A 22,975-nucleotide genomic window follows, 5' to 3' on the forward strand; every position below is an offset into this window, starting at 1 on the left:
GAAGAAGGAAAGGGAGAAATGTGGGCTTTGTACTAGAAGACATTTTCCCTCAGGGAATTATTTGCCAATAAAACCCATTCTAGAAACATTTGCTTTTATTGGTTATTTTTATTCTCTTTTCTTTTTCCCTTCTTCTTTCTTCTTTGGAATGGACACTCAGAGGCAACGAACAGTTTACACCCATCCTTTGGGTGTTACCCAGCAGCTATGAGGAAAGAGTGCTGGCCACTGATGATTTCAGATCAGATTTTAATATTTCTAGAATATGTTAAGTACAAAGTTTCATGACACTGACAGAGAGCAAAGTGTGATTCTAACAATTGTGTTTCTAAATTCTGGCTCTGCTCACAGGCTACTCTGTCCCTTCAATCTCTGGCTCCCCTTTCCACCCACAAACACAAAACCCTGGTTTAGTCTGAAGGGGCCACCAAGAACCAACTCACTCCCAGCAAGCAAGTCACACCATCAAGTATTCTCCCCCCATGCCCGGCTGGTGTAGGAGGTCCTTCTGTTTATGTGTTGCTTTCCTTGGTTAATCAATAAAGAAACTGCTTGGCCTAATAGGGCAGAACTTAGGTAGGTGGAGAAGACAGAACTGAGTTCTGGGAGGAAGAAAGCAGAGAGGGAGAGAGCCACCATGGAGCCGCCAGGTCAGACATGCTGAATCTTTCCCAGTAAGCCACAACCTCATGGTGACATACAGATTATTAGAAATGGTTTAAATCAAGATGTAAGAATTAGCCAATAAAAGGCTAGAGATAATGGGCCAGGCAGTGATTTAATTAATACAATTTCTGTGTGGTTATTTCGGGTGTAAGATAGCCGGGCAGCCAGGATGACAAGCAGCTCGCTCCTCCTGTTACACCTGTCTGCCTGTCTGCCGTCTGCCTCTGTGTGTGCACGTGTGTGCATGTATGTGTGTGTCCATGTCCCTCTCCACTAAAGCAAAAGCTGGACATCTGTATTGTAATAGCATTCAAAAGAGAATGCTGATGACCTGTAGTCACACTGTGCTGCAAGACTCTGAAGGTGGCTGCTGTCCTGTACTTTGGGTCTTTACCCAAGTTCCCAGCAGCTTCTCAGTATGTGGGTGCTTTCCAGACAGTGCAGGTGGGATCTCTCCAGATAAAGCACATTCCATTATCTGTAAACCCTGGTCCTCACACATTGCCTGCGTCTGCCCCTCAGTGAGACAAGTCGATGGCCCATGCCACAGTCTCTCCCCTCCTGTCCTTCTCTTGTCCTCATCTGTCCTCTCCTGTCTTATCTGTTCTTAAAACCTCCTGTCCCCATCCAAATTATTCCCAGGACTTTGATATTACCTTTCCAAGTTCCCACTGGGATTAAGCCCTACAAGACTTCCCAGAGATCCACAAAGTGGATCAATAACTCAACCCAGAACTCCATGGATCCAAAACTACAGCGGAACCAGAGTTTGGGCTCAGAAAATTAGCAAGTATTGAGGGGGTGTGACTTCCACGCTAACAACAGCTGGAACTGGCAGTATTGAGGGGGTGTGACTTCTACACTAATAACAGCTGGAACTGGCAGTATTGAGGGGGTGTGACTTCCACACTGACAACATTTGGAACTGGCAGTATTGAGGGGGTGTGACTTCTACACTAACAACAGCTGGAACTGGCAGTATTGAGGGGGTGTGACTTCCACACTAACAACAGCTGGAACTGGCAGTATTGAGGAGGTGTGACTTCCACACTAACAACAGCTGGAACTGGCAAAGGCGGAGGCATCCAATCCATTCTCCTCCAGTGTGTGTTTCTCCAGGAAGTCGTGTTCCCTTCCCTCAACTCTGTTCTGCATTTCCCCTCAACCTGATTTTATCAAGCTACTCATGAGCAGGGGGACTCAGCTGCCCATGCTGTCTTGCTTGCCACACTTCCTACCCTACTCTCTGCCAGAGGACACTGACCTGGATGGATTCATTCAATGGACTCCCTTGTTCCTGGACTGCCAGCTGGATTCTGCCCCTTAGGGATCCCTGACAGCTGGGGGAGGGCAGAGGTAGTGGCTCAGGAAGAACCTCTGTTCTTCCTCAATGGGCTGTCTTACATCATCTTGGTAGGATTGTCTTCATCCAGCTTCCAGTAATGAGCCCCTCCCCACATCTTCTGCAGCCCAGGAGTTATAACTAAACCCAGTTGTTCTGCACTGTGCTATATGAGTGAGTCCCTTCCGTACAGCCACACCTTTGTAAACAGCCCATTTCATAGGCTTCCCTTCAATTATTCTGACTTGAAAGGTTCATAAAATTCCTGTGACTATTCTGATATGAAAGCTCTGAAGTCATTCGAGCTGCCCTGTCTCCACTTCCTATCTAGGATGGCCTTGGGGTCCATCTTACTGCTCCCCACAATACAATATTCTTCAACATAGCTGAACCAACAAGAGAAGCATTAAGAGTAAGGTTGATGGGGGAGTATGGATGAAGAAAAGTAAAACCACTGAAGGTCTAGTCTTGATGGTGTGTGTGTGTGTGTGTGTGTGTGCGTGTGCGTGTGCGTGTGCGTGTGCGTGTGCGTGTGCGTGTGCGTGTGTGTGTGTTTGCGCTCAAGCCCTAGCTGACAGATATAAGTCAGATTGGGAATATGTTGAGCTCCAAAATCCTAAGAAGAGAGAAGGTTTGGAGTAAGACAAGAGCAGCCTGAGCAGGAACAAAGCTCAGAGTCAGGTAGGAAAGCTTAGCTGTTTCTGTCACGGAAGCACCAGCACAAGTAGGTGGGCTGACGGTGAGGAGGTCCACGTGACTAGGGACGGGTGAGAGGCGCGAGGCAATGAATCATGGAGCGAAGCCATGATCAAATAAACCATCCTCTTGGATAGGAATTTTGATGCAGACCTCCAGAGAACACAGGTGTTTGGTGACATCGGCTTTAGGAAAGCATTATTGAACTGTAGACATAAGGTTACTGGGTGATATACCCAGGACAAACACTGGGAATATCTCACTTGCAGACCAATGACTCACCCCTACAAACCCATGCCCCCCTCAGGATATGCTAAGGCTATTTTTAATTTGAAAAACAGATACTAAGGTGTTGACATTTTGGCATCAAGTACAGGCCACTGGAGCAGGGGGAAGAGGGTGTATATGGCTTGATTCACTGGAATGATGTGGTAAGCTTGATATTATCAGGAAAGCAAAAAAAGAGATTGAAGTTGCTTATTTGTAAATCTTCGAAGCCACACTGTAAATTGAGCCCAATGGTATAGGCCTGTAGTGGCCTGACAGTGTAGGCCTGCAATCCCAGTAAATAGGGAAGCAGATGGATTTAGAGACCAAATCTAGCCTGAAGAGTTTAGTGAGACCCCCATCTCAAAATAAAAGTAAAAAGGGGATTGACGGTAGGCTCAGGACAAAGCACTGGCTGAACATAAATGATGTCCTAGGTTCAATACTTAGTACTGAAAAATCATAATAAATAAACAAAATAAACTCACAATATAGCCCTTTCATTACTATGCTTTGCATTGATAACAAAATAAAACAGACAATGGCAAAAATTACCCAATGAAAATGTGCTGTTAACAATAAACCTTGGCTGAAAAAGCAAATATTCTTGTCAAAACTCACAAGTGGAGGGGTGTGGTGGCGCATGCCTTTAATCTCAGCAGTCTGGAGGCAAAGGAAGGCAGCTCTGTGAGTTCAAGGCCAATAATATGGTCTGCATAACAAGTTCTAGAGCAGCCAGTAAGCCAGAGCTACATAGTAAGATCCTGTCTTCAAAAACAAAACAAACAAACAAAAACAAAAAAATTACAACTATAGAATCTAAGCCAGGAAAATTAGTCTTGGCAGAAAACATCCACAAAAAGAAGACTCAATATTGCTGAAATATTGCTGGAGCTAAAGTTGGGAAGCATAAGACGCAGCCACTAAATAGAATTTAATCTAAGTCAGTAAAATAAAAATACTGAAAATTATGTGACTATCAAATAAGAGGCAAGGTCAAATAGTCCACTCAGGAGAATTTTCTCCAAAATAAAAAATGATTTCTAGGTGATAGTCTCAAGAATGTTCAAATATTTCTGATGAAAATCTGTATTTTTAGTCAACAAAAATGTCCTCAGAAGCAGAACACTAAGAAGGGAATGCCTTTGTGGATTTCCCAGGCACCCTCCATGCTGCGGGGGCTTCCAAACGTAACCCTGACCTGTCTGTAGATTCAGAAATATCTTCTAAGGTTCTCAGAACTTGTCTACACCAAAATTGCATGTGTACGGTGAACAATCAGCTCACTGCTAAAACCAAAAGTTCCAGCTGGAGCCTGGTGGCTCAGAGGACCTCGTGCCCCTTCCAGGGAAACTGGTACTTTACATCAGTCTATTGCTACCTCGAGCCCATCAGAATGCTCACTATCCCAAACATCAGGATGGGAAGGATGTGGAGAAACGGAAACTGTGTGCATGTTTCATGAGATGGAAAGTGATGTAAAGCCTACAGAAAGCAGTGTGGAGAGCTGGCGAGATGACTCAGTGGGTAAAGGGGCTGGCGACCATGTCTGATAGCCTGAGTTCAAACCCCAAGCCCTCATGGTGGAAAGAGAAAACCAACTCATAGAAGTTGACCTCTGACCACCACACATGTGCTATATGAACTCTTGCATACATGCACGTACACACACGCACACACACACACAATCAATCAATCAATCAATCAATACAAGTTTTTATGTGCTTTTCTAAAGAAAATAGCATGGAAGTTGCTCAAGAACTTCTAATGAGAACTCCCACCTATGATCCTGCCTATACTCTAGGCAGAGTAGCTCTAAGGGGCAGCAGGTGGCATCACCAGACGAATGCAGAGATGAGGTATATGCAACAATGGAATACTAGGCTCAGAAGAAAAGGAATGCCTGCCACACACTATGACACATAACATTGACATCATTGTGTTAACTGAAACAAGCCAGGCACAAAAAGACAGAGGTTGCATGATTCTGTTTACCTGAAGTATCTTAAGTAAAAAAAAGTCATAGAAACAGAGGGAAGAATGTTACCAACCAGGTGTTGGGAAAAATCTTCAGAAGATCCTCTCTGCTGACGTAAAATAACTCCAATCAGACCAGATTAGACCAAATTAAAAATGCCCACGTTTAATGAATGCAGCACTCTTGGGTGGCTGGAAGTATGGCCAGGAAAAGACAGAGGAAGAGCACATGCGAAACCTGAAACCATGTGTTCCTTTTCTGGTGCAAGCCTAAATAGCCTATGGGAGTGGTCCTGACCCTCCCTGGGGAGGGGTCATAGTTTGGCAGGCTTTCCCAGAGGTGGAGTCTGAATCAAGGCAACTCCTACGGGGAGGGGCTGCCCATTCCAAAGATGGGTGTCAGGGCCTGGGATTCAGGGGCTGGGATGATGACCCTGACTTAATATTATACCAGGGAGTGGCTATGGGGAGAAAGGAGGAATCTTTAAATGTGTTTATAGCTTCTATTTTGCATTATATCAATGTTTTGGAGATCTGTTGTACAATAATGTGAATGAGCGTAGTGTAGGAAGGAGGCCTCTTATTGGTTCCTGGCCGCTTAGCCCCGAAATAATCACACAGAAACTGTATTCATTAAATCACTGCTTGGCCCATTAGCTCTAGCTTCTTGTTGGCTAACTCTTACATCTTAATTTAACCCATTTGTATTAATCTGTGTATCCCCATGTGACTGTGGCTTACCAGCTAAAGTTCTGACTGACATCTGTCTCTGGTGTCTCCATGGCATCTCTCTGACTCCGCCCACTTCCTCCCAGCCTAGCTTTTCTGCCTAGTCCTGTTCTGCCCTTGCCACAGGCTCAAAGCAGTTTTTATTCATTAACCAGTAAAAGCAACACACAGACAGAAGGCCCTCCCACACCGGTGTAGAATTACTGAATTGTATATATAATAATGTAAAATGCTGACTTCTATGTTAGGCTGCTTTTACCACAATTTAAAAAATGTTAATTTTTAAACCATGGCTCACATAAAATCTCACCCAAAAACAGGACTGAAAAATTCCCATAGCCAGTGATACAGTGACCGTCATGACTTCATAAGGACTCAGGGTGCATTGCAGCTCGATGATAGATTCTTGCCTACAGTGTTCAAAGCCCTGGGTTCTGGCCATAGGACTGCACACAGAATATCCTATGAATCGTGTCATGGGGATTTGAGAGATGGCTCGGCAGCTCTGAGCGCTTGCTGCTCTTGTGGGGATGCAGGTTCAGGTCCCAGTGCTCACTTCAAATGGTTCACAATACTGGTGAACAGTTCCAGGGGAACGGCACCTTCTTCTGACTCCTTGGGTACCCGCATTCACATGGCACACACACAGATGAGCGGGCCACACACATACACCTAAGATAAAAAATAACTAAATCTTTTTTTTTTTTAAAAAAAAAAAACTGTTTTGCCAGCACGGACAAATATCATGTCTACCATGTGTCTTGATTGTATGGAGAGCCTACATAGAGTGATCTACTGTGAGTGTAAAAATGTTCTACAATAAAATATATAAAATAAAATAAATGTTCTACAATGATTGCACACATGCATGTGCACACACACACACACACACACACACACACACACACACAATTAGGGTTAGAGAGCTGTCTCATCAGTTAAGAGTACTCCCTGTTCTTCTCTGGTTTGAATCCCAGCATCCACATGATGGCTAACAATCATCTATAACGCCCTCTACTGGCCTCCAAAGGCACTGCATGGACGTGATGGGCAGACATACATGTAAATAAAACACCCATACATACACATAAAATAAAAATAAAATTAATTAATTAGTAAGTCTTTTCAAAAAAGTTGTTCAACCACAGTTTCCAGAAAGTGTTCCCTCACTAGTGAGCACACGGAGGTTTGTGGGTGTACATTGGGAAGAATCCAGACTACACAAGGAAGCTAAGGCAAGAGCTTAACCTAGTGCTCCTCCAACTTGTCCTGATAGTCCCTTTAGGGCGAGAAAAGTGAATCCAGCTGGTCTGGTGCCCATAGCTAGGAGGGAAAGCTTGTGTTTTGTCAATAAATTACATGCAGATTTTGGATAGCACTTCCACTAGATCAAGGTTTATTTTTGTAATTGTTATTAAAGGGAAAAATGTGTATTCCTCTGAGTATGGTATCGTAGTAGAATCACGGGGCTGCTAGGTGTTTACAAACGTGACTGCAAAGAAAATGATTCAATAAGCCAACTTAGGAAGTCATACAAGCAAAACACTGAAGGGTTATGAAAATCTAAGTGTCAGGGTTCAGTGACTTTCCCAGTGTGTGGTGTGGTGTGGTGTTGCTTGTGGCCTTGGTCCTACTGAGTGCTTCAAAGCCTTATTAAGAATGTCTAAGCCGGGCGATGGTGGCGCACGCCTTTAATCCCAGCACTTGGGAGGCAGAGGCAGGCGGATCTCTGTGAGTTCGAGACCAGCCTGGTCTACAGAGCTAGTTCCAGGACAGGCTCCAAAGCCACAGAGAAACCCTGTCTCGAAAAATCAAAAAAAAAAAAAAAAAAAAAAAAAAAAAAAGAATGTCTAGATCCCCATGAAACCCTGCTCTACCCAGGTTTACCAAGAAATGTGGGTAGGAATGGGGTTAATGACTCTCATCATTTATAAAATCACGAGTGTTGCGTCTGTACCACTGGTGCATAAAAGGGGCATACATGCAAGCAAAATGCTAATAAAATGAAATAAATATTTAAAAAATAACAATTTTTTATTTGTAAATGCTCTCCCCTCCCCACACCATCAATGATAAGGACAGCCCACCAAGGTTTATGCATGTATCCTGTAGTTTTGTACTATCCCAGGACTATCTAAAGCTATGGACACCCCAGAGGTTATGGATACACCATTAACAAAGGCCACACCAGAAACTCTGAACCACCAAGCTTCAGCACTAGAAAAACCTCCAAGGAAGAGGAAGTCCCCCTCTCCCATTCCTCTTAGCCAGTTCCTGAAGACAGAATTTCCGGGGTCAGAATTTCTGGGAGGAGAACCTGGTGTTAAAAGTTTGGGCACTATGCACATCCAGAACTGGAAGAACCACGGAAATACTGCGGCCTCTTCAGTGAGTTTGACTCCCAGGGACACCGCTGACTCTGCTGGGCTTCTGCTCCTGTGCAGGCTTCATCACATCGCCTTTAGTGAGGCTTTCTTAGGGTAGAGCCAGGCTCTCCTGTCTCAGATGAGGTAGGTGGCTGAGGGTGAGCATCGATAAGAAAGTACAAGGTCCCTCTTGCTCCGTGGCACCCTGTAACATCTTAAGGAAGCGACAGCAGCTTGGAGTCTGAGTGTCACACCCAATCCACACTCCTTCACCTCTGCCCTACCAGCTCAGCAGCTCCCTGCTCTTATTTTTTTGTTTGTTTGTTTAATTCCAACATAATATTTTTATGGATTATTTGGGAATTTTACATAAGGTACCCAACACACTTGCTTCCCATTCCTCCCAGGTCCGCCCTCCCACCCTTGTGCCCCCCCCCAAAAAAATTGGAGAAAAAGAATATACCAAGTCCAATTTGTGTTCCCCATATACTCATTGGAGCATGGCCAAACTCCTGGTAGCCAGCCCCTTAAAGATTACTGAGTGCTTCCCCATCCCTGCCCCGCCCCCACTATAAGTCATCAACTATGAAGAGCTACACTTCAGCATTTTTATCACAGCTTCTAAGGATTCTCTTCCTGTCTGAACTGTCAGTGTGTGTGTGTGTGTGTGTGTGTGTGTGTGTGTGTGCTAGTTATGCTGTGTTTCCCCCTCCCCCTGCCTTTTGGAGGGAAGGTGAGGGGAGCAAGGTTGTCACAGAATACTTCAATGTTTCTCCTTCTCAGCTATGAGTCTGCAGTCATCCAGACCACTGCCAAAAGAAGCTTCCTTGCCCATCATGGCCATAGGCAGCATGGATCATGAACTTTCACAACATTTCTGGAGGCAGCACAGACCATAGACAACAATGCCTCGGGTGACAGGAAGGACCACACACATCCATATGTCCTCCAGCAGTAATACACGGCCTCAGGCAGCAGCACAGATTGGCCATGGACATCCACACGGCCTCTGGCAGAAGCACGGGTCACAGACACCAACGAGGTCTCTGGGCAGCAGCACAGATCACAGACCTCTACATGGCCTCCAGTGGAAACAGACCACAGGCATCAACACAGCCTGCTTCAACAGCATGGACCACAGACACCCACATGGCCTCCAGTGGCACCGACCACGGAGGTCTTTTGAAGATGCTCAATACAGAAAACAGGCCCATTTTCCATCTTAGACTTCCTGCCATTGTTCAACAGAGCGGCTAAGCATCGAGTCTGGGGCCACAGCCGGCTAGACTCCAGGCTGCTGCATACCACCCCACCAGCCCTACTCGACAACACATGCTCTCCCACTTAACCCCAGCCATTCTCCCCATTTTCCCTCCTCTCCACCGTGCACGTTTATTCATTGAAATGGTATTAATTCCAGCAGGGAGAATAAGACCATTGCCACAGTTCAAAGCAAATTTGAAGCAAGCTTTCATTAAATACTGGCCAGGTGAATGGGCTCTGGCCAGGTCCGTGCCCAGATTCCTGGAAACTGGCCCAGAATCAAGTACAAGGGCTTAAGAAGGAAAAACATTGCATTTCCCATCAAGTCTGGTCAGGAGCAAACATACATCTTGAAATACCTCCAGCCTGTGAACCTCCTGCCCAGTTGTGATCAAGCACTTCAGTGCAGACTGGTCAAACAAACTTGTTTAGGGGAGTGAAAACACAGTGTTTGTTATCTCCCATAAACAACAGCCTCCAGCAGTTCAGGAACTCTCTGTCCTTGGGCTTGCGGACCAGAGGCTTCTTTGTGTCACGGAGCTCATAGGCAGAGTAATTAAAACTTACAGTGTAACTTTGGCTCTCACAGTAGCATTGCAAACTACACTGTCACACTGTATATATATGTTACTCTAACGGCTTAACGCATTGCAACAAGTCATTGGTCTGATTCAAGGTTTCCGGCTCTGAAGTACCGTAAATACTGGATTATTCCCGAGACTGGTCTCAGCTATCCTGCTGTTGCTCAGAGTCAGGGTGATCTTAAGGCTGGGCAGTGAGTCCAGGGGCAGGATCCAGAGGAGCTCCAGGCTCTGCACACCTCAGTGCCCTCTGCACCACTGGAGGTGACCATCTTGGGCTTGCGGCACTGGGCCACACCCCCCACCAGCCCTGGCCTCTGCAGCAAGGCAAAGGCCCAGCTCCTGGCCCTCCCCTCCCATCAGGCTGAGAACTAACTCAGCTGCGACTCTAACTCAGCTATGACTAATCCCTTTGTCTGATCCCATATTACCCCCACACCCTTTGCCTCTCCTATGCTTCCGGTTTCCTGAGACCACTTTTTTAAAGCATCCTCCTTTAAGACCTGCCTTTTTTGTTTTGGTTTGGTTTTTGGTTGTTCCAGAAATACTGTGGGCTCCGTAGACTCCTCCACAGTCCCCATGTTCCATGGCTCTCTCAGGCTCCTTGGAGCTGCTCCAAGGTACCTCGGGTTCATCTAGAGCTGAATCCTCCACTTTTAGTCCTAATTCTTTTGTTTCATTTTGCTTTTGTCTTTTGATATAGGGTCTCTTGTAGCCCTGGCTGACTCCAGTGTTTGAGGTAACTGAGGATGACCATGAACTTGAATCTTCACACCAGCTTTCTTTCTTTCCACTTCAGTTCCGGAGTTTCCTGAGCTTCTCCTGTGGGAAACACCTGGATCCAGGAGTGGCCTTCCCTCCCCAGGCAGATAGATCTTAGATCTATCCATTTAAATACGATTGCCTTAGGCCAAGTTACAAATTCCTAATCAGTTCAATCACAGTCAATATCGGGATCTGTGACTAGAAGCCTGGTACTTAGGTGTAGCAGGCTCTGCTGCTCAGCTGCAGAGGTAACGTCTGCATATGTCCACTACGGTGTCTATCACGATACAGTGCTATCATTTCTTCACAGTCTCGTCCCCTGCAGGACCCTGACCTTACAGCCAGTAATGGCAGCCTCGTCTTGGCATCTCAGAGCTGGTACCTAGTAGACCCTCGACGCCTTTCAATTGACACAATGCTAACTGAAATGACAGGAAAACCAGAAAGCTGAATTTGAATCCATCTAGCGTTGACATTTCTTTGCTGCTTAACGACAAATCACTTACATTTTCTGAACTCTTAATAGAAAGGTCTTTTTTGCTAGCCACAGGAGACCATTGTGTTCCAGAATCCTACCCAGATACCAGAATATGAATGCACTGACTATAAAGACCGCTGGGATAAACCTTGAATGAGATGTAGGTATACACTTCCCCCCGCCCTTGTTGTACCTCTGCCCTGTATTTTAACTGTGCAAATATGTATGCACTCCTTCCCATCAGATGGCAGTTTCAAATGGGAGCTGGGTCTCTTACGCTGGGTCTTCCTATGCTAAAAAGCTCTACACATATTAATAGTGTAAAAAGTCAACAGATTTAGCTATCGTTGGTACTTAAAAATCGTCAAATGTTAGTATTCTTTTTTTTACAAATTAGAGACAGGTAGGACACATGAAGCATCACACATACATTAAATTCAAATCTGTCTTCAGTTAAGTCTAAGCGCCCATCAGTTTCTCAGCGCAAACGAAAGCGAGGCTCAGTAGGATCCAACTTTTCAGTGTGTGTCTCCATCTACTGTATTTACAGGAGAGTTGCTCACAGGTTTTCCCTCCGAATGAGTTTTCTGAGCATCTCTCCCTGGACAGCCAAGCGCCACACCGGGCACTAGGATTCGAGTGCGTGTCCTCAGCCACCACCAGAGGGCAGGCTAGCGTCTCTGGCGGAGCACTTGGGCCTCAAGGGCCGGCGAGTCTAGAGGGAACTAAACGCACCAGCCCCAGCCGTGGCCTGGATTTGTTTCCAAATGGAAAAATACATGCGGGCATGTCCAGATTCGCTTTTTGTATTCCCCTCATTAGTGGCCGATCCTTCGGCTCACCTTTCTTTGGTTTTCTATTTCCTCCTTCCCAGTCTCCTTCTGACTGCAACAAATAAGCCTCCTTCCCCGCCACCCCCGTCAGAAGTTTAACCCACAAAAACAAATCAAGAGGAGGTAACACAAATAAAAATAACTGTCACTAACACAATTTAGTTAGTGACAGTTTAACCACTGACGTCTCATTAGGGTTTATCTTAAAATAATATGCCTGATTTTTCTCAATTTTTCATGTATTAAACAGCTACCCAAGACGAGAATGGAGACAGATTAGAAGAAACAAACAAATAAATAATAATAATAATTAAAAAAAAGACGGGTGGGAAGGAGTTGGGGGTTCGTATGAAGGGAGGGAGGAGAACATACATGCTGAAGGACAGTCTCCGAAAAGAAGTTGGTCTGAGGGTCCTATTGGCTCGTTCCAAGTGGTCCTGGCATTAGCCCTAGACAGCTGTCCGGTGGTTGGGACCTCAGCAATTTTCCTGAGACAGCTGCTTTCTCATCTGGAATGAAAGCAATTTGGACTAGGTAATCTTCTAATTCAAAAGTGGGACCGTGTTGAATGAGGGAAAGCATGGGGAGGGGGGGGGGGCTGGTTGTAGAAACTATATACTCCCAGGTGGAGCTCGGACCCCTACCTTCGCCTTGGCCAGTCAGGGAATTCAAACACTGGGCTGACCCGGCTGCGCTATGACAAGTCCAGGAGAGGAAGGGGTTTGAACCCGAGGAAAGACAGAACCGTGGGGGTAGTGCAGGAGAGCTGCTTCCGGTTGAAGCTCTGGAGGAGACATGGTCAGCCCTAACTGAGAAACTACTAGAATTCTATCAAGAACTTGTTCGAGCCTCGTTAGGGAACTATACACCCCTGGGGACCAAGCTGCCCTTCGGTCATGGCTGGTTTGAGTTCAGCTGTAGAAGTCAGTGTGGACCTTGTTTGATATTTAGGAAAAGTCGGTACCTTTTGATCTTGCCTGCACAGTTGCAATTACAGTAATCTCTCAGCACCCTAATAATCACCTGGGCTGCGGTTTCAAAGCTCGTACTGCTCTCTAACATCAGGATAGCCAATTAATTACTGTTTACCAAGCTCACATTTTCATGTGAATATTTCTGAGAGCTGTTTCCACATAACACCGGAGAAGGAGGAGCCATCCCTTACAGCTAGCTTTACTTCGCCAGCATTCTTATATAGGTGAAAGGAATGTTGCCATTTTACACCTAACATATACATATATATGAAAAATTCAACGTAAAATATTTGCCGCGAATTTGCTTCATCTGCAATTTCAAATATGCACCACTAGGGGGTGGTGCTAACTATTAAAATGGCCATTCTCAGATTCAATTGCGAAATGTGGATTCCCAGGCCTTAGAGACCCAGAATTTTCTGAGTAGATTGTGAAATCCACCTTTTGAATAAATCTCCTGAGTGAATTTGAAGCAGGCTGTCGGATACCAGTAATTAAACTCTTTTTAGCTGTCGTAGCCGCCCTGATCTCTCTCTACAGAAGAAATTACCATCAAAACGAAATCCACGTTTCTTGCAGTCGGCCTCAAGTCTCTATGAGAGTAAGATTTAATCAGATCTTCTAACGCTCACGAGGATCTTCCTCTGCTGTTCCTCAAAGAAACCTTGAGGCTTTGGCGCAAGTCATTTCTCATCCCCTCCCCCACCCCCATGGCTCCCTCACTGCTTTACAAGTGTGCTCACCTGTCGCCTCTCCAGAGAGACCTTAACCCCCACCTGTCAGTCAGTCCTGTCTGTGGCAGAGGCACGTGTTCCTAGAAAAAGAGAGTTATTGCACCTGTTTTGTACTGCAGTTACTATATTCACCAAGCAAATGTGTTTGTTGAATGAATTAATGAACACACATAAGCTAAATCTAAGTGATTGGTGTAACCCATTATTAATTAGTTCAATTAACTGATGGTTTTCTAAATATCTCTTTTTATTTTGTTTGTTACGGTTTTGCCTGCATGTTCGTTTGGACAGCTAGTGCATGCAGTACCCAAAGGGGCCAGAAGAGAGCGCTGGAACTCCAGGATCTGGAATTACAGACGCTTGTGAGGCACCATGTGGGTGCTAAGAACGAAATCTGGGTCCTCTGAAAGAGCTGCTCATGTTCTTGAGAGCTTACGTAGAGGTTCTAGCAGGGGGCTGCAGCCACTCGTGTATCCTTGACCGAAGACGTGTCCTCCTCTTTCCGGGGGGGGGGGGGGGAGGTCATCCTCTTCTACTGAGCACGCCGCATCTTGGGGAGGTATACACATGGAGAAGTGAGGGAGGAAGGGGACACCCACCTAGCCAGCCAGATCAGCTGAATCAACCCTGGAAATCAATGGGGTGACAGCTGCCGCGGCCAGATCACCTTCATGTCCACAGCCACCTCCCCCCTTGTTCAACGCATGCTTTCCACATACAGTTTTTACCAAACCCGTACAGTTTTGTCTGCACGTAGTATGCCAATCACCAAAACCACAAGCCTCACAACACAAAAGATGAAGTTCATTCCCTCTCCCTAGGGGTAGCACTTAAGGTATTTCTGGAATGAAGGAGAGTGACTACTTCCTCACATGGGAAAGGGGATTGGAAAATTCACAACCTGAGCACACAAACGAGACTTCCTAATGGTCTGAGCATGCTGTGAGGATAGTTTGGGATCCTCTACCAACAAACGGTCGCCCATCAGACACCTGCGCAAAACCCTAAGGAAGTCAGAGGTTTCAACGAAAGCAACCTTCGAGTCCTGAAAAGTTACCTGGACGAACTATAATTATGGGTAGCTACGTGTCAGAGGGGTCAGCTATGGCAAAGCTAGTTTGAGAGACACATACAACTCGTCTGTATGGACTCCAGAATTGAAAGGAAAGCCATCGAAAGGAAGCCAAGCCGCACCAGAGGGTTTATTCAGATTTTGCCTTGGATTTTGTCGCGCACTCCATCATGGTTTCAATCAGTAACAGACCCCACTCATCCCAGTGGTCTCATCAGACTACATTGCCTGCTAACATGGAAGCTGTCTTAGTGTGCATAAGTGTATCCTATGATATTTACACAATAATGAGATCTAAGGATGTATTCCTGTCGTTAAGCTGTGTGACGTGTGCTCAGCTTTCACCGGGGCCAGCCTTGTCTCGCCTCCTGGGAATAATTTTCAACAGGAGACCGAGGCAAGACATCCCCTAAACAGGCACTTCTAAATATTCGCCAATGTATGGATTTAAAGCTGTATACTCAATTCATTTCCTCACAATAGTTAACTGCTTCATGAATAATCATTTTAATGGTAATATAGGGTTAAGAAAGAGTCTGACAAAATGCCCAACGCATTGACATAATCCGTGTCCCTAACGTGGAAGATATTCTCCGTGTGGCCTCAGTAAGCACTCGCCACCCTCCAATCCTATTGTCTAAGACACTGATCCGTGGACCACACCATATGCGTTTTCTCCGTCTCTGTCCTATTTGGAGTTTGAGGCATCAGCCATGATGAGAGAATGAAGGAAAGCAGAAAGTGGGGTGTTATCATCCCCCCACTCCCTCGTGGGTACCTACTGGTTGCTTTCCCCCACTTGAGGACCCATTTGAGCCAAGCAGCCTTCGGCTAACCAGTCCTCTCCAGGTTCTAGCGGTGACCCATTTCCTCACCTCTGCAGGCCTGAGCTAGCTCTGGGATGTTTCTCAGAATGAAGGTGTGGACCTTCATTCATCTTTCTTGAATCATGCCTTTTGCATGGGCGATATGTACTCCTTCCCTTTCAAGGAAGTTTGCTGCTATTGCTTTCTAGTGATAAATTCAGAGAAACATTGTTTCTGAGGGAGTTATTCTTATAACTCCAGTTGGCCTTTGCATTGTCCTTCCCCTCCCTTCCAGAACTTTCCTCGGCAACTTCAACAATGCTGACCACTGCCTCGGCCTGGCCAGCACTCCCCGGAAGTCTTAACATTCCAAAGCGCCCTGCTAAAAGGATGGAGGCGTTTCTTTCAGGGTATTTGTATTTTAAGCATGTGGCTGTTTAAAAAAGAATCAGCTACTGAATATTCTTTTAAAATGACTCTCCCATAACACCTGCCACCCTGTTTATTCTCAGTTCCCCATGAGAGAGACACTGCTTCAGGCCAGGCTGGTTGTGTGACCAAAATGTCAGCAACTGGGAAGTCCATAAATAGCAGCGGAGCGGACAAATAGGATGACTCAGGAAAGCCCTGGGAGTCGGGCAGGGACTTAACTACCGGGTACTAGACCCACTGTCTCTGCAGCCGCCTCTGGACCTCAGCTGGCCGATATCACACATCTCGTTTCCTTTGAAGACGTGCAGTCTTCCTGCCGCTCCCAGCAAGCGCAGTGCCAAGGCCAGGGGTATCCTGTAAGCTCACCACTGGTGTCCTCAGCAATTAGCCCCTTTCTGAGATTGGCGGGTGTTCACAATGTCACCCGGCATCTATCTGGATCCTGGCTCGAGGCACTCTCCTCTGTGGGACAGACACATCACTTCAGCTCACTGCATTTATCCCCACTGTCACGAGGTCAATGAAACTTGTCTAGCTTATAGGGCTGTCATAAGGATCAAAATCAACTTGGCCGGTTATATGGTTCTGTGAAAAAGGAAAACTACAGTGATAGAAAGACGGGCCAGTAGATACCGGTGCGGGATGAACAGGTAAAGCACTGAGAATTTGGGGCCAATAAAAGTGTTCCAAATGATGCTACAATGGGTGACACTGACATTCACACCTGCCGAGGCCCACAGAACGATGCAGGAGAGAAAACCCTAGCCTAAACTATAGATTAAGTATTTTACTAGCATATATTAATTAAACATTATAGTAGGTTTCATTATGATATTTTCATACACATATATTATTGATTTTGATTATATTTTCCCACCATTACCTTCTCTTTTCCCATTCCATGAATCCACCATCCTTTCTCAGCTCTATACTATGGGTTTTATCTAAATGCTTCTACCTTGGGTCATCAGTTGGATCAAGTATCCCACACTTATGGGAGATGGTAATGGAATGACCCAGGGCGAATAAAGGCCAGGCATGAGGAAGTCCCTGTGTGCTTTACAGAAACTCAACAGTGCACTAGGGAGCAAAAGCTTAGGGGAAAGAGCAAGTTTGGATAAGAAGTGTGACAGTGTCTTTCAAACCCAAAGAGCTACGTACACAGGAAGTCCAACACTCAAATGAGCTGAAAAAGTCAATTCTGGCTGGGCTGTGGTGGCACATGCCTTTAATCCCAGCACTCAGGAGGCAGAGGCGGGTGGATCTTTGTGAGTTCAAGGCCAGCCTAATCTACAGAATGAGTTTCAGGACAGAGAAACCTGCCTCAATAAAACCAAAACCAAAACAAACAAACTCAATTGAAACTGTTCATTTAGATGTTTGTTAAGTTTGCATCAAAAAGTTTATGATCACAGAGTCCACACCACAAAGAGCCCCAAGTTACATCCTGGTGACCTGTCACAGTAACCCAAGGTCTGTTGAGGCTTCCCACCTTCCCCGACAACTGAAAAGATTTCCACAAAATCCAAGCCAATGCCACCAAGATGCTGCCTCTTTTGCAGTGCCCAGAAGGGCTGGGAAGTGGGGAGCCGGATGGCTCAGTTCATACAGGGCCTGCCGCTAAAGTGTGAAGATACTGATCCGGTGTCCACTTCATAAAGCAGAGGTGTGGTTCTACGACTGTGTTGTCCTCGTACAGGGGAGGTGGTTGTTAGTTTCCAGAGCTGCCCATCAGTCTGTGAGTGCTGAGTTCACTGAGAAATTTTACCTCAAAAGATAAGGTGGGGATCAAGGGTAGACGGCATGGGACATTGAACTCTGATCTCCACATGCACATGCGCACACACAGGTATACACACAGAGAGAGAGATACACAGATACATGCATGTGTGTGTGCGCGCGCGCGCGCACACACACACACACACACACACACACACACAAACTGCCCAGAAAATGCTATCTTACAATAGCCTTCAACATTGCCTCTTTCCAGTCCCCATCACCACCTCACACCCTGCCCTGTATTTTGAGTTGTATTTGATTAAGGTCACATTTTTCAGTGGTGACAAAGCTATGTGAAGATCTAGGTCAGGACTAGTGTGCATTAGGTTGGAAGGAAACTTTCTTCCTTTTAAATGTCTGCAACAGACAGGGCTTCTTACAGTGTCTAGCTAGCGGGGTTTAGCAGTAGAAGGGTGGCTACGGCTGTGTCATCTCGGAGGCCACCGTAACCCTGTGAGGTACACAAGTTACAAGGAACAGAGAGAAGGAGTGGGGTCAGAATCAGCCCCAGGAACGTAGTACTGACAGGACAGGGGTTCACACTGAAAGCAGAAGGAGCTTGAAGCTGTCCTCAGGTCTTGCCAAGTGAGATTAGGTATCTGACTGCAACCAGCTTATTCTTGGATAATGGTGGTCAATTGCATTCCTTTCTGGGTGATACATGTACTTTTGACAAAAAGCTTCAAAGCATCTGACAAAGACTTTCCGTGTTCTGTTTCCTGCACTGCAATTGTTGGAGCTCTGCACCCGCAGTTATTAATAGACTTACTATGACAAAAAAAAAAATACAGTCTGTGGTCAAATAACTAGGGAATGCTGCACATGACGGACCCCTTTGGGAGGTTATAATGGACACTCCATGTTAAATGCTCTCAACAGCTGCCACAAAAAAAGAAACAAAAGAACCGCTTAGCTTCATTTAACTCCACCATTACCCAGACTTATTTGAGTATTAAGCACTTTGTAGCATATACTTAATACTTAGTAACATTTCTTTGACCACTGGCATGGGAAATTTTGACGCCAATAAATGAAGGAAGTAGTGGTGGAGGTTATAGCTGCTGAGACATGATTCTGGAAAGTTCACATGGGGAAATGACCTCACCTCAGCTTCCCCTGTACTCCACCGGTGAGTAGCACAGGCGCTCCATGTGAGGACAGGGAAGGTGTCTGTCCATATCCTGTGCTCACAGTGGTCCCACGGGATGGGCATTAGATCTTCTTATCACTAGCTATATTTTACAAGGGTTTCCAGTCAAAGCTATACATGGCATAGTGCTAAATTCTGCAGTGGAAAATAAAGAGAAGTAGATGGTAGACAGGAGCTCATAACAGAGAACAGAACCTGATACAAGGAGATGCTGAAAACAAACAGAGTTGACATCTCTTGCCTCAGCCCCACTTACTCTCTGGCTTTGCAGGCAGAAGCATCTGTGCATTTCGGCACTAAGGTCTTTAAGGAATGGCACTGGAAAGTTAAACCACTTTGGGTAGTAATAAGATGAACAATGTGTGCAGAGAAGAAAGTCATCTCTACTATACAAACTGAAGGTGAATATGGAAGTTTGGATCTTTGATAGCTGAGATCACCTTCCAAAACCACTCCCCATTTCAGGGCACAGAGTGCCTGGGCCACTGCTCTCCAAAGTCTAGCTAAGGAATGCAGACGTTAGGCTTGCCACAGAGGATGAGAGCAAGCTCTGTCTGGGGATGTGTGAGTTCCTCTGCAGAGGGGCCCCACAGCTGTCCTCTCTCGGTGCTGGCAGCGGATCACCACCAGGGAGACTACTATGAGCAGAATGAGGCTGGGCTGCCACTCCCTTGGAGTCTAAATAGGGGTGAAGAATTCCTGAGACACTCAACTGATAATAGAAGGGAGGGGAACTAGAACTTTTCACACTTCAATAGCAATTCATGATAGATCGTTGTTCTCAAGGCTTTTATCTCCCCAGGAAACCCTGGTTTCAAGCAGACATACCTGTGCAAAGAAATGCCCAATATAATCGACGGTGAAACTAAATGGAGAGAAACTCAAAGCGATCCCTTTGAAGTCAAGTACAAGACAAAGTCGTCCACTCTTCCCATAACTATTCAATATAGTACTCGAGGTTCTAACTAGAGCAATAAAACCTCCTGAAACTGAGAAGCTTCTGTAAAGCAAAGGACACAGTCAACAAGACAAAATGGTACCCTACAAAATGGGAAAAGATCTTCCCTAACCCTATAGCAGACAAAGGGTTGATCTCCAAAATATACAAAGAACTCAAAAAAAAATTGGTCATCAAAAGAACAAATAATCCAATAAAATATGGGGCACAGACCTAAACAGGGAACTCTCAACAGATGAATCTAAAATGGCTGAAAGACACTTAAGGAAATGCTCAACATTCTTAGCCATCAGAGAAATGCAAATCAAAACAACTCTGAGAATCCATCTTATGCCTGTCAGAATGGCCAAGATCAAAAACACTGATGACAGCTTATGCTGGAGAGAATGTGGGGTAAAGGGAACACTCCTGTATTGCTGGTGGGAGTGCAAACTTGTATAATAGTTACTTTGGAAATCAGTATGGTAATTTCTCAGAAAATTAGCAAACAACCTTCCTCAAGACCCAGAAATACCACTTTTGGGTATACACACAAAGGATACTCAATTATACCACAAGGACGTGTGCTCATCTATGTTCATAGCAGCATTATTTGTCATAGCCAGAACCTAGAAACAACCTAAATGCTCCTCAGCCAAAGAATGGATAAAAAAGATGTAGTATATTTATGTAATGGAAAACTACACAGCAGGAAAAAATAATGGCATCTTGAAATTTGCAGACAAATGGATGGATCTAGAAAACATCATATTGAATGAAGTAACCCAGACCCAGAAAGACAAATATAATATGTATTCACTTATAAGTGGCTTTTAGTCATAAAGCAAAGAAAAACCAGCCTACAATTCACAATCCCAGAGAACCTAGATAACAATGAGGACCCCAAGAGAGACATACATGGATCTAATCTACATGGGAAGTAGAAAAACACAAGATCTCCTGAGTAAATTGAGAGTGTGGGGATCATGAGAGGGGGCAGAAGGGGAGGGGGAAGGAAGAGAGAGAAGCAGTGAAAAATATATAGTTCAATAAAAACAATTTTAAAAAGAAAAAATTGGTTGTGAGGTTGGAGAGATGGCTCAGTGGTTACAAACACCGGCTCTTGCACCAGCATCCACACAGCGGCTCACAATCATTGTAACTCTGCATCCTAGGGCACATGTCTCTGACATTCACTGGTACCAGGCATGCATGTGGTGCACATACATACATTCAGGCAAAATACCCATGTACATAAAATTAAACAATAAATGTTTATAAACATATTTGTTTTTAAGAGTATTGTTTGGATGTAGAGAATATTGCACTAGATCCCAAGCGTAAATTTCACAAGTAACACATATCAGAAGCTAGAGCTGCCTCATAGAATACCATAAACAAAGATTATGTCTAAGGACAGACAAGGACAAGACCCTCCCATGCAGCGATTAGGATCATGAACAGCACATGAGACAGACTTGGGTTAGGACCTGAGTTTACCACTTAATATCTGCAGTCTGATAAATGTTAACGAGCCTTCCTGCACCCTAGCTTGCTTCACTGGAAGGCAAGACTGAGACTCTTATAATCACTTAGGGATTCAACACAATGACGTATTGAATACAGTGAGCATAGGACCTGGCACGTGCTAAGTACTCAACATACTTCTGTAATTTTAAGAGTCAAATTTCTCTCCGAGACTGGATGAAGAGGTAAAAAAGCGAACTGGAAAGCTGATAGGAGAAGTGAGGAGGAAGGAGGCCATGTCAAACTGTCTGGGGGTTGATAAATTGTCTGTAGAGCATTGGGGCATAGCTGGGAGGTCCGGTGCTTACACTACAAGGATGAGGCCCTTGATTCCATCTCCAGCAGTTTCCCTAAACCTCAAAGATTGCTAAGGAAAAAAAAAAATAATTATAGCAGGAAACTTGAACTATTCTCCTGCCTCAAATGCCACTGTGTACTTGTGTCTTTGTCATGGCACTGAACTGGTGTGACCAGAAGGTCCTCTGTTGTAAGGAGGTCACTTGGTTGTTCCGGCTACTTGGCGGCTCAGACCAGAAATAACCACACAGAAACTGCTTGGCCTATTAGCTCCAGCTTCTTATTGACTAGTTCTTACATATTAATTTTTTTTTTCTGTCTTACAAACTTTATTAGTGCTGGGGAAAGGAGGACAGGCAGCTCCGGTCTCTCCCTACATTACTGCTTGCCGTTGCCATTGATGGGATGGTTCAAATGGTCAGGGGAGGACAGGAAGGCCTTGATCTTGGGCCGGGCACTGAGGCGTGCCACATAGGCACTGAGCAGGGGGAAGTTGTCCAGGCAGCCAGGGGCCAGGACCTGGTGGATCAGCAGCAGATCTAGCAAGTTGTAATCGGCGAAGGAGATCTGGTCACCCACGATGAAGGCTTTGCCTCCTTGGTTCTGGGACAGCAGGGTCTCAAAAGGTTTCAGGTGTCCAGGCAGGGCCTTCACATAGTCATCCTTCCCTTCCTCATATTTGGTGTAGATGAGGGTGATGTATTTCAGGCGAAGGTCTTCCACCCCATCATTCACCATATCCACCAGGGCAGCCTCCTTCTGATCTTTTCCATAAAGCCCAAGGGATAGGCCCAAGTGCCTCAAGATGGCATTAGATTGGTACAGGGTAAGGTCTCCATCCTGAAACTTGGGGAGCTGCCCATACAGACAGGTGGACTTGAGCAAGCCTTTCATCCAAGTATCTATGGACACCACCTCCTCCTTCCAGCTCTGGTCCTGGTCAGCCATGGTATGCGCATGGCCTCACAGCGCCCTCGAACTGGGAAGTAGACAATGGTGTACGGTGGCATGGCTGCTGCGTAAACGGAGGCACGAATTCCGAGCTGCGTAGACGGTAACGGATCTTGGGTGTGGACCTCTTACATATTAATTTAACCCATTTCTATTCATCTGTGTATCGCCATGTGGCAGTGGCCTACCAGGTAAAATTCCCAGCATCTGTCTCCAGCAGGGCAACATGGCTTCTCTCTGACTCTGCCTCCTTTCTCCCAGCATTCAGTTTAGTTTTCCCTGCCTATCTAAGTTCCACCCTATCAACAGGCCAAGGCAGTTTCTTTATTCATTAATGGTAATCACAGCAT

The 22,975-nt window shown here is 45.5% G+C and overlaps 1 pseudogene; it reads right to left on the bottom strand.

Annotated features, from left to right (window-relative positions):
• Nucleotides 1-21,991: 21,991 nt before the first annotated feature.
• LOC121455904 lies at nucleotides 21,992-22,684 on the bottom strand (annotated as a pseudogene).
• Between the last annotated feature and the right edge of the window lie 291 nt (nucleotides 22,685-22,975).

The sequence above is a fragment of the Microtus oregoni genome, unplaced genomic scaffold (assembly GCF_018167655.1).
Source record: "Microtus oregoni isolate MIOR12 unplaced genomic scaffold, Mior012 000014F_ref0000157, whole genome shotgun sequence".
Lineage (NCBI taxonomy): Eukaryota > Metazoa > Chordata > Mammalia > Rodentia > Cricetidae > Microtus > Microtus oregoni.